Below are 12,147 nucleotides of genomic sequence, written 5' to 3' on the forward strand. Positions count from 1 at the left end.
CTTCATGGGTTATATACGAAAAAAGCACCCCTGACATTTTGCCAATGAGCCCTCTCTCATACCTAAAACTTCACTGAGGATCACTGTGACAACTTCTAAGCTTCAGGAACAGGTTTTATAAGTTATTTCATTTTCAATACCTAAGGGCTGTTCCAAATTTTTCCCATTATCAAATTTACTTTTTTGCAATAAGCATCACCTTGATGCATGGGTCAAGCTCCCTCGTAAAGGGGGAGAAAAAAGTTTTTTCCCTCACTTGATAAGAGCATAATAGGCAAAGTGGCAGTTATTTTGTTTTTCAAACTACTGTTTCCCCCACCCTTAGTCTAGGAGGACTACTTTTCAGAATATTCTTCTAAAGATGGGCAAAATCTTCCCCCGCCCGACACAAAGGTTTTGTTTGTTTTAAATTACTGTAGCATTAAGTCTTGATGAAGAGTAACAGAAAAAATAACCTCATGCAAAGGAACTTCCCCCTGGCCCATTTTTCTATCCTAAGTATGAATCTACTCCACATCAAACTTGGGAGTTACCCAATCCTTGACCCGTATCGTCCAAAGAAAGGGGGAACAACAAAGTTGGCAAATTATTATCATGTCCTCCCTTCATCAGCATCTATTCATCTAGCTCCTCTCTGGGATCCTCGTGTATCAATTTCGCAGCACCTTGTGCCTCCCCGTCAGACACTCACCACAGTTTAAGTTCACACTTGATGACTATCTGCCTCCCCACAGCCAACAGTCACATAGCTCTTCAGTGGCACCGTCAGAGCTTACTCAAGCTCTGGAGGCCCACACGCTCTTCCCACTACATTACGCTGCCTCATGATGGACCCTGAAACCATCTCACTTTCTCTTGGCAGTCTCATTGGGAAAGACCACACAGAAGGATGAATTGTGGTGCTATCCCTTCTTCTGTTAACAGAAATGATCCATACAGCCTCTCACTTCCTTTCCTCCACTTTACACTCTTAACTATATTCAGTAGTGGCACATTTCACAACTTAATGAACACCCTTACCTCTTCCGAGAAGCAGCTGTATTCACCTAACAGTGGGGGCTGCTCTCCGCAGACCACACACAACCCACAAAGGTGAATTGGTCTTTAGTAGAGGTGAACCCTTAGAACAAAGATTAGGACTTCACATCTGAATATGGGGTTCTAGTCCCTCCTTAAAAATCACCCATTGGCTAACACTCACAGGTGTGTTACAGGAAGTGGGGCTCAGGATCGAAATCCACTGACGTCAGTGAGAACCACCAGGTACCTCTGCTCTCAAAGCATCACCAACCAAAAGAATAACCAAGCATTCTAGAACTCTCCCTTCCCGTAGGACTGCCTCCATCTCAGGGCATTTTCACAGGACTATCAGAGTGGTAGGTTATGGACACAGAGCACCTAGATGGCAACAAAGCATCCGATGGTCATTCAAAGCAGAGCTGAGCAAGACGGGAAATGCTGGGCCAAGTGACAATTCAGTTTGGTGGACTCAGAGTTAGCTGACCACATCCGAGGACACTAACAACACAGAGGAGCAGCAGTGACCTGGAGGGAGGTCCTTGTACAGCACAACTTTGTAGATTTGTCATTGGTTAATGTTTTCATCGAGATATGCTTATGGAGACCACAACTAATTCACAGCTGAAAGGGGACAGTTAATTAATTTGAAGAAAGAATAGAGATTTTAAATGATTTTAGCAGGCTGGGATGACTGCCAGAACGGACCAAAACAACAAAAGAACTCCTAAAATTAATAGAGATAAAATCCTGCTCTTGATTGTAAAATGTCTATGTATTGTATTTATATAGGATAGTGTCATCACCTGCCCTACACCCTCCAATCTGCTCAGCTGGGCCACCTCACCCTCGTTCACAAGGTCTGCCAGCAAGCCTGACCCCAGGCTCTGGGTCAGTGAGGCTTCAGGCCACTCAGACTGGCAACAATGTTATGACCCTGACTTCAGACCTGGGGCTTCCTTTTACTCTTTGGCCTCAAGCTCATGTCTTGGGCCCCACCCCATTTCGGCAGGCAACTCTGTAACTTGTTCTTCTGGACCCAACTCTTTTTCATCAGCTTTCTGGCTGGAGTCTTGTCCCTGTACTTGACGAGTGCTCCTTTCATCTGGCCCCTCAACCTGCTCAGCCAGACAATTCTGCCAAACATCTGTCCATCCGGACTGCCACCTATGGAAGAACATCCCAGTGCTGTCCCTTACCAGACTGTCCTAACTGCCTCTTGTTCACTGCCTGCTGCTGGTGCCATCCCTATGAGCATGCCCCAGCCCATGGATCTATCTGTTCTCTGGATCCCCATCTGGACTATATTCTGGATCTCAAGCTGATCCCATCTTGCTACTGACAGAAACCCAGCTCTTCTACATGGCAGGGGCAAAGGGGATGGGTTTAAAGCAATTCATATTTTAAAGTGTTAAAGGTTTTTATTGAACACAAGCTCAATGAAGCTGGAGGTGCGACAGAGCGGCTAAATTAGAGATGTAATCTTGGTCTGCATTACGACAGCATTTGATGATACAGAAAACATGTGCATCTCACAAGGCCTAAGAGTATTAGGAATAGAGTCCTTACTCTACACTGGTCAAGCCATCTCTGAAGTATTGTTGATGTCTGAGTGCCATGTTTTTAAAGAGACAATGACATAAAGGGAAGGCATCCAGGAAGAAGTATCCAGAATGACAGAATGCCTGACATCAGGTAATGTAAGAATATTTGTAAGAACCAGGGCTGTTGGTCTAGGAAAGGAGGGTTTGCAGAGATGGGGTTTCAGGTGCTGAAGAGCTCTCACATGAAGAATGACCTAGAGGCTTAAATATCGAGAGACAGCTTGGGGTCCTGCAGGAAGAGAGGAAGAGGTGAGGTGAAGTACTAACTGCTGGTCCCATCTCCACTCCTGACTCAGATGACCCTGCACCTCCAGCCTCAGTTTCCCCCTAAAACCGGGAGGATCTGATTTCGAAGGCCCCTCCCTGCTCTCAGAGCCCATAATTCTTCAATCTTACATTAACCCCAACATGGCCTTGCCTTTTCTGAGGCCTAGGAGACAAGTTTTGTTTTTGGGTCTTTCTTTGATTTCCAGGAAATTCAAATTCACTAAAGTAATATGTGAAGCAAGTGATCACAAGCTTTATGTTTTAGGAAATGAAAAATAGAGAAATTCCCAAAGAGAAAGCGTGGGAGGCAGAAAATGTCCACCATCTCCCCAATATATTCACTTCCTAACCCCTGCAATGTGTAAATATCCCCTTCTATGACATGAGATGATAAAGTTAAGGATCTCAAGAGGAGGAGCTCATCCTGGATTATCCAGTGGGCTCTAAAAGCCATCACATCCCTTATAAGAGGGAAATCTGATAGAGACACACAGAGGAGAAGGTGACGTGAAGGTGGAGGGAGAGCCTGGAGTGATGTGGCCGCAAGCCAATGAATGCCTGCAGCCACCAGAAGCTGGAAGAGGCGAGCAGCACACTTCCCCTCAAAGCCTCTGGAGGGAAAACAGTCCTGCTGACATCTTGCTATTGGACTCTAGCCTCCAAAATGGTGAGAGAATAAATCTCTGCTGTTCTAGGACACCAAATTTGTGGTCATTTGTTATGGCAGCCATGGCAAACTAATACAGAAGGTTTTCTGTTTCAATAAAACTGTATTGTGGGCCATAATAACCTTCCTTAAGGGAAAAGCTTCAATTTTTATGGTCTATTCCATACCAGTCCCAGCACAAGTGCAGCTCTGCTTTTAGAAGAGTTTACAGGCAGTGACAAAAACATCTTTCATGCCATTCTTCATACATATTTTACTAATAATCTCTCCTTCACATGCAATTTCAGCGAAATTGTAAGTCTATGCAAGGCAGACAACCAAAGGATTCCGACCCCTACCCAGCAGGCTTGGCTGTGGTGGAACAAATTATGCAGCATCTCAAGGCTACAGGAGGAAGCCTACAGAGCAGGTGGGAGCTCCTCTTGATTCTCTATTGTAATGTGGGCAGTGCTTCTCCCTACTCTCTCCTGACAACATCCAGCTCTCATCTTCTAGAATGACGAATGCTACTGAGATGAGGAATATAATAAAATGACCCCAGAGCCTAGGAACTGGCTGTGGGAAGACAATGAGTGTCCCACAGGCTCCCACCGCCACAGAATGCTGTTTTTGGAAGTCACTCTCACACTGGTCACCAAAGGGACCACCTAGTGGGACCAGGTCAGGTTTAAAGAGATGGTTCCCCTTTTAAGTTTCTAATTTCTCCTTGATAAAGACATCATTACTATCTTCAAAACCACAAATAAGGGAGAACGCCCTTTTAAATTCAGTGAAGAGAAAACGAAAGATGTGTATAAAATTACCAGTTACATTACACGAGGCTGCTGATGATTCGTTGGCTCTGCTGAGCTTCAGTACAAGAGGACATCACTGTAGAGCGGAAAGAGAAGGGTGCTCCAAGTCCAAGACCCACTTTCGGATCATGCTACTCCCAGATTAAGTCCGTGGGCACATCATTTCACTTCCATAGAGCTTCATTTTCCTCACATGTCAAACAGGGCAACTGACTAAGACAACAAGTGGCCTAGAACAGTGGTTGGCCCACAGGTGTTCATCAATGTTTGAGGAACAAACGAATTAACTGTTCTGAATCCAGGACTAGGCAAGCCACCACAATTCTCTAACTCATTTCTTGAATCACAACATAAATTGTGTTATCTGTAGCTCTTCTGTTAGCAATATCTGCCTGGGTTTACAAGGTCTAGGAAGAGGGATCTTTTGTTATCTTGGAAATCCTTTGATTATCTTGCAATTGGCAGGAGCATGTTTCTTCTTCTTGGACAGCAGCACTTCGTTTGACAATCCAGAGATTTACGTTAAAGAAAGTTGGTCAGTTATTATGGGTGGTGCATAATAACTATTTTTGGTCCAGGACTAAAAATGTTTGCTCTTCACTCTGAAACAGAACTGTGTGCACTTCCTCTCTCCTAAATGCCACCCCTCCCCTCAACCCAAAGCCATTCCCTTTTCCTGATCCCCAGTCACCAGGAAAACAGGCTGTGTGAAGCCTGGCCTTTACTCACTGACAGAGTGGCTGGTCTTTCCCAAGGCCCAATTACCAGCAGAATGGGTCAATCTGTGTGTGAGGCAGGGCAGGGGCCATGGAGAATGGGAGCTAACTTAGCATCCTCTAGGCTCTGGGGCTGGCAGCCCTGAGAACGTGTATCAGAGAGGGCTTAAGGGATAACTCCCATGTGCACACGGAAATTGCCCTCTCCTGTCCCCACAAGTACCTCTGAGCCCTGCCCTCCATTCTGGAAGCAATGGCTTCTACAGATGGCAGCGAGTTTTGCTTACGTTGTTCCTCCCTTCCTCCTCCTCACTCTTTCTCCTACCTCCTTATAACAACCAGCGTACACAGTGAGGCAGTACATCCAATGCCAACACTTCCCGCATTCCCACTGGAGGCACATCCTCATGCCTTCCCAGTGACCAGCATTCTCAAGCCTTTAGCTACCCCATATAAGCACTGCTGACCTTCTGACCCCTGGAAATCCTATTACCTCAGTAAAGAGAAGTCTTATATGAATTAATGTTTCCACATCTCAGCCAGCTGTGTAGGAATCACGTATGCAGGTTTTAAGCCTTGGTTCCAGATGCAGTCTTGAATTTTGAACCTACAATTGTTTAGAATCAGATTTTTTTTTTCACAAGACTATTAGCCCCACAATAAGAATCTAGGATATTTTTACCACTTCTCTTGGGATTTATGAAAACAAAAGAAACACTGAAAAATGGAGCAACTTCTACATACATTCTACATTTACAGACTGACACATTTCAAGGAATTTGCTGAGAAAAAGGAAACCTAAAGCAGGAGGTAATTTTCCTATTTACTTTTCTCTTTGAATGACAGTTTTTATTTGGTGAGGGCTCTGTCTATCAAATAGACAGTAGTATTCGTGGCCTGAAGGCAGCTATCTACACCCTGCAAACAGTTGGAAGAGAAAACAGGAATTCTGGGTCTCACTGAAACATCAGAAATGACAGGGGCCTCTCTCAGGGCAGGCGCAAAAATACTTTTAATCATGCCAGACAAAGGCCATCCGGGATACACGAAAATCAAGCCTCTCTCCTCAGCCCTTTGAGAGTAGCTATGACCAAAGTAGATGTTGTTTTAATCAAATCCATTTAAATCATGATTAAAATTACTAAATAGGGTGGCTCAATTTAATCAGCTTTTTATTTTTTAAAAAAGTGCATTTTTCTTCCTCTGACATAACCTGATTACGTATTCTTTAAAATTCACTTGAGTATGGGTTTTGCTTTTAGAAAATACATTTTACATATTTAAATCAGTGATTTATGGAAACCATACTCACAAGTGTATCCCTCAACAATTCTAGAAGATTCTGAGCAAAAAGGGAAAAAAAATGTTTTAATGTTTCCCTTGTGCTCTAACTGCTCCTCCCTCTTTTATCTTCAGACTCTCTTTGCTTGCCCAGATTACTTCATTCTCAAGAATTATCTATTCATTTGTCTGCTTGAAAGTTTGTATTTTTGGAGAGAAAGCCAAGGAATGATTGTCTTATCTCCACATAATGCTATTAACAAGCATGGTTTTCACAGATAAAACCCATAGATGGAGAAGAGAAACCTGATTTCTGAGGTACGGAATAAGATTTTCTACTTTGCCACCTAACAAAGTGGCTTTCACTGGCTCTCATTACCCTTAATTTGGTCATGTGCCACTCACGCAAGCCTGCAGTCAACATTTTAAGACGGGATACTAGGAGCCAGGCACTAGGCTGAGCACAGGGAAGGATTCAGACCTGACAAAGCTTACAGTTCAGTAGGGAACCCAGATATTAGACAGTTATTGTACAAATAACTATACAGCAACAATGACAGCTTTGAAGAAGTCCATGGTAGGGCAAGCCCAACCGATTAGAAGGGAGAACGTCTAGGAAGACCTCTCTAGAAAGTAACACTGCTTTTTTATTACTTTACTGATAAAAGTTATTTTAACAGAGGTCATACAAATATATTGTCTCAAATATTCTATCAGTTCCAAGATAAGGTGGGGCATGGGAAAGAGAAGCTCTGGACCCAGACAGATCTGATTAGAACCCTTGCTATTACAGTGGTGCCTCAGCACTCATGGTAAGGAACGTGGTTCCCTCACAAATGTTGTCACACTCAAGTGTGACACATATAAAGCACTCAGTATGTAGTGGAGGTCCAATAAACTATAGATAATAATAATTACAGAGTTTATGCTAATTTATCTTTGAGCTTTGACACGTCAAAAAACAAAGCTAATTTTCCATTCATAGTTCTGTCTTTACAAAAATGTTCAACTGAAAGAGAAAACTCAAAAACCTACTTTAAAAAAACTCACTATGACTTTCGTGATTTTTCTTCACTCGAGTTGGCCAACAGGTACCATTTACTTATACAATGGAGGCACACCCTACACCAGATTGTTCTTGGCAGATAAACACAGGCAAAAAGAACAGTCGATACATCTGTACTCGACAGCCTTCTAGGGGCATTAGGAAAAGATTCTGGAATTGGAACTTTTCAATTCGTGAGCTCCTCTAGGGTGGTTAAATGCTTTTCAGGTCATTAACTGCTTGACTGAGGGGGTGCAGGCAGAGCCCTTCAGAGGCAGCTCAAACTCACGCAGTCCCAGAAGCATTTCTCACCCCACATTCAGCTTCTCTTATTCTGAATCCCCTCAGTTCTTATAAATACCCAACCCACATGACAGGGTCAGTCACCCTGTTCACTCCTTCTTTAGACACTCATTGCTGCCGGGGTGGTACCTAGAGGTACCACAGACAAAGCTCGGCCTTTAAGGAGCTCCCAACCCGCAGTGGCCTTATGAGGCATTCTTCAGACTGGCAGCCAACAGCCTTTATCCTTTTTGGTACAAAGTCCGAGTCAGAAACAAAAAAATATGTATAGTTTGTGTTTTTAAGTTAAAAAATGAAGAATTTCACTTGGTTCAGGAAAAGAGACCCCTTTATTGATGAGAAAAATGAGGCTTGGAGAAGAGAAAAGATTGGCCTGAGATCTTAGAGCAAACGAACAGGAGAGCTGAAGTAAGAATTTAATGCATTCCACCCAGGGCTTCCTGCCCCATTTACGGAACCCTCTCATCGGCCTGGCACTGGGTTGTACTGGGAACACAAATGAACAGACCTGCCTCCTCCATCAGCTGGAGCTCCCCCTCTGCTAGTAGCAGGATGCCCTTCTGCCAGGACCGCATGAGGTCGGCAAGCCCTGCAGCCTAGGCCAGCACCAGGCATTCCTGGACTGCCCACCAGGTGCTCCAGCTGTTCTCTGCTAGGTCACCCTGAGGTGGCTCCTGACACCCAAATGCTCCAGCCTGCTGTGGGCCTGGCCCAGGAGGGCCACAGTGCTCACCTCCATAGGGAGTGCCTTTGCCAACCCCTGGCTTCCACGGCCAAAACCTAAGTGCATGCAGGTTCTAACAAGGCTCCCTTCCGCCTGGCCCTGACTAGAGACTTTTATTTCCCTGAGTCCCCTTGGTTTGTATGAGCTAAAAAGGCCACAACTTAAAGTAGAACATAGACCATTCTGCAGAAGCCAGGGGCTTGCATGAGGTGGAACGTCAGGGGTGGCTCATAACTGTTCTAGAACGAATTTCAGATAGTATACTTCCTCAACTTAAAATAAAGGTCCATTGTCTGCATATACGATAGCTCTAGTTAAGGGAGAAGATCATCTCTTACACACAAATTCAAAATGAGAAATAACTCCAAGTCATTCCAGGATGACAAAGTGACAGCCCCTGAGTGGCCAGGGAATCAAGGAATGCAACTCAGAACCGCTGAAAAATTAGACCCAAGGCAATGTGATTGGGCAGCGGAGTCTGGGGCAGAAAAGGATCCTGTGGGTGATCTTTCATGGGAGCCCGAGGCGCCTGGGAGACGAGAAGCACAGGCAGAGAAGACTCTGCCAACATTGGCAGAAAGAATGAATTCACGGTTCTTTCACACATCTCCTGCAGCAAGCAGCTCTTCTGGATAGCCCAGCCCTCAGTCTGAGCTCCCAGAGCCCCTTCTGTACCGCTCCATCACATTGTATAATAATCACCTGTGTACTCATCTGTCACATTCATTTTTGTCTCAGCCGAGTCCAGCATGGTGTCTAACACTCAGAGGGCACCAAAAAAATGTTAAGTTAATGAAAGCATGACCTGTTACACACTGACTGCAATTCAAAGGTACAATCAGGACCAAGGTAAGCAGTAGCCCTCTGAGAGTGAAGGAAAAACCAACGATGAATGGACTAAAAGGAACCTCCCTTAACCAGTCTGAAGATGGAGTGCTACCCACCCCTCACCATCCCTGAAGGCTCATCAGCCATGGGACAGCTGTTCCATTCTATTTCTAAGGTGGGGAAACATATCTTACAGCTAAAACATATGTGCCCATAATTATCAAAATTGAGTGTTACAAATAAGGGACAGGAAAAAACAGCAGGTTCACCTAAGTGAACTAAAACTTTCTATTTCATATAATAGCTCCATCTCCAACTCAACCTCTCTCTTAGAAACCTATGGACTCAGAGTCACAATCCCAAGTTCAAAGTGGACCAAGTCCTGGGTCCCAATGGGAAACCCTTTCTAATGTACAAGGCATGTGCTCTCAGTGCAAAACTTGTCAACTTACTTTTTCCACGTCTAGATCAGCATCCTGCTTCTTCAAAAAACTGTAGAAGAAAAAAAAAAACAGACATCAAAAGAGAACTGAGCACGCTTTGCCTGTAAACCACCCACAAAGTACCACCATAGAATTTCCATTTGCTGCAGACAATTTGCCCACAAATTTTTTTCTTGTTCACACAATTGTTGCTAAGTCACAATTGCCACAAACACCTGCCTGCAACTGCAAAAACCTGGCCCTGTACCACACAAGGAAGCCAGCATGAGATTTTAACTTTCCAGAGCCAGGAAAGATAAGGATGGAGGTCTTGAGTGTGTACACACGCACACACACACACACTCCTCTTCTTCAGAGTGCCTACAAGTCATCCATGGTTGGGACACATTAAAAATGAATCTTCCAAGGTCTTGTTCAACTTACCCCTTGACAATCTCCCTGTAGCCCCCAGCCCATATCTGCCCCATTTCCTGTCTGGCTGTGGGTGGGCCTCACTACTCAAACAGCCTTCTTGGGATGGCTTCTCTTTCCCATCAGCTGGGGGTCCCCTCTCTGGGAGGTTTGCCAACTCACCAGCCTGCACCAACTTGTCCACAGAGCTGCAGCCCCAGAATTACCTTGTGCCAAGCCCCCTGGCAAAGCAGAATGCTGACTCTCATGGCACCCATGCCCACTTCACATTAATCTTTAAAGTGCTAGGAGTAAGGTGCCAGATTTCCAATTTGCTTATACACTCTGCCTACAACCTGCCAATATTATGGTACCTCGTTTACTATTTGCAATTTCAGCTGTTTGAACAAAGCTTCAGTTTTAATAAGGTGTGTAAAGAGAACAATAAAAATGGTTGAGTGGAATTATGTTGACAATAATATGTTAGGGCAGAAAGTGAAAGGTTTGAGGAATCTAAAAAAAAAAAAGAAGCAGAAACAATTTTTCTTATCTTCGTAGAGACTCAAACTTTTTTTCAGTGTGATTCTTAGCATCTTACTTCTTGGTCCATGGTTTAAAATACCCCCATCATAAATTACTATCCCCATTAAAACCATCCCCCCACACGCACACAAAAGAGAATTTTTATGATGTTTAAAAGGATGCATAATTAACAGTAACATCTTTGTTTTGTTTAATCAAAGATGACTCAGAATGAAGGAAAGAAAAATGACCATGGAGAAGAGAATTAGCAACTCACATATTATCTTCTGCAGATAGGCATTCAAATCATGAACTCAGCACAGACATGCAAGAGAACCAGCCCAGAGGCTGGAGAGAGAATGTGCTAACGAGCATGCCACCACAGCTCGTACCTTAGCAACCCACATCACCTCCTCTCCTTCTTTCTTCTGAGACATGCTGTCCTGTCCTAACCAAGGAGACACCACCAGGCAATACAGGCCTTTTCTTCTGGCTGACCCACTGGGGATCAAGACACTGCTGATCTGTAAAAAATGGGAATATCCTCTGTCCAGAAATTTTAACTGGTCTCCCTAGGACCAGCAAAGAGTAATTCAGTACTCTGAGAACTTTTCACCAAAGGGAACATATATACAGTGGAAGTCTGACTTCCATTTCCAAAGAGGTTTAGGAAGGTTGTCACTCTGATTTACAGAATGGAATTTTCTATTTGCAGGCTGAAAGACTCCTTTATCCGCCACAGAAACAGCATTTGGAGAATCATCACCCTTTTCCAAGTAGTGAGGAAACTTAACCTCTCTCACGCATACAGCACAACTGCAACCTCACAGGATGCCCAATTCAACAGCAGGCTCTGAAAGAATGAGTCTTCCCTCCACCGTACTTTAGAAACCGGTACCAAAAGGAAAACTGAAAACCTATTTGGAGCTGCTGGCACAAGGAATCTTACTGGTGCACAAGGAATCTTATCCATCCATACATCTATGTGGCATCATCCAAGTTGTTTTTCACGCTTACTAAACAGATGGAGTTAATTAACGAAGACAATCCATATATGCATCATCCTGCAGCCATAAACCAGAAGGATGTCACAGCTTTAACTTCAAAGACTCCCAGCAAGCACACGCGGCCTGAGATATTTTTAGACGCCAGTTCCATTGTTTCAAAGAGGATACGGTAGGATGAAACAGAATTTCCTAAAAGTAAAATTCACACGGCAATCCCTTCTAGCATGAAGAATGGCATTTGTTTTCAAAACTAGGTATATCTTTCTTAAATCAAGGCTGTGTCTCTGAAAAGTTGAGAATAAATAAATTTTAGTCATCCAATGTTTAAGTGAAATAGAGTTGCATTTTACTTAAACGACTTTTATATTTCTAAAAAACAATTTTTTTAAAAAATTGACCAATTATTCTCCGACTTTATCTTTACTCTTAATCCAGATTTCTGGAATATCCAAGTTTTAAGTTTCTAAAGCTTAAGGCAAGATAGACCCCTCCCTCCCAATATGTGTGTGTGTGTGTGTGTGTGTGTGTGTGCGTGTGTA

At 43.8% G+C, this 12,147-nt stretch overlaps 1 protein-coding gene and 1 long non-coding RNA gene across 8 annotated transcripts in view; one reads left to right on the forward strand and one right to left on the reverse strand.

Moving 5' to 3' along the window:
• FYN (FYN proto-oncogene, Src family tyrosine kinase) overlaps nt 1-12,147 on the reverse strand; it is a 204,456-nt gene that overhangs the window by 167,703 nt on the left and 24,606 nt on the right. For all 6 annotated transcript variants that reach the window (XM_070225432.1, XM_023650949.2, XM_023650948.2 and 3 more), the window contains exon 2: nt 9,699-9,738. The gene's annotated coding sequence lies outside the window, so the exon portion shown is untranslated. The remainder of the gene's footprint in view (nt 1-9,698; nt 9,739-12,147) is intronic.
• LOC111775343 (uncharacterized) lies at nt 1,301-11,929 on the forward strand. Of its 2 annotated transcripts, XR_011422615.1 has the most exons (4): nt 1,305-2,712; nt 3,843-3,964; nt 6,482-6,664; nt 11,317-11,929. It is a non-coding gene; the product is annotated as an uncharacterized lncRNA (long non-coding RNA). The 2 variants fall into 2 exon arrangements; XR_002810953.2 differs by lacking the exon at nt 6,482-6,664 and having other exon boundaries at nt 1,301-2,712.

This window comes from Equus caballus, chromosome 10, assembly GCF_041296265.1.
Source record: "Equus caballus isolate H_3958 breed thoroughbred chromosome 10, TB-T2T, whole genome shotgun sequence".
Classification (NCBI taxonomy): Eukaryota; Metazoa; Chordata; class Mammalia; order Perissodactyla; family Equidae; genus Equus; species Equus caballus.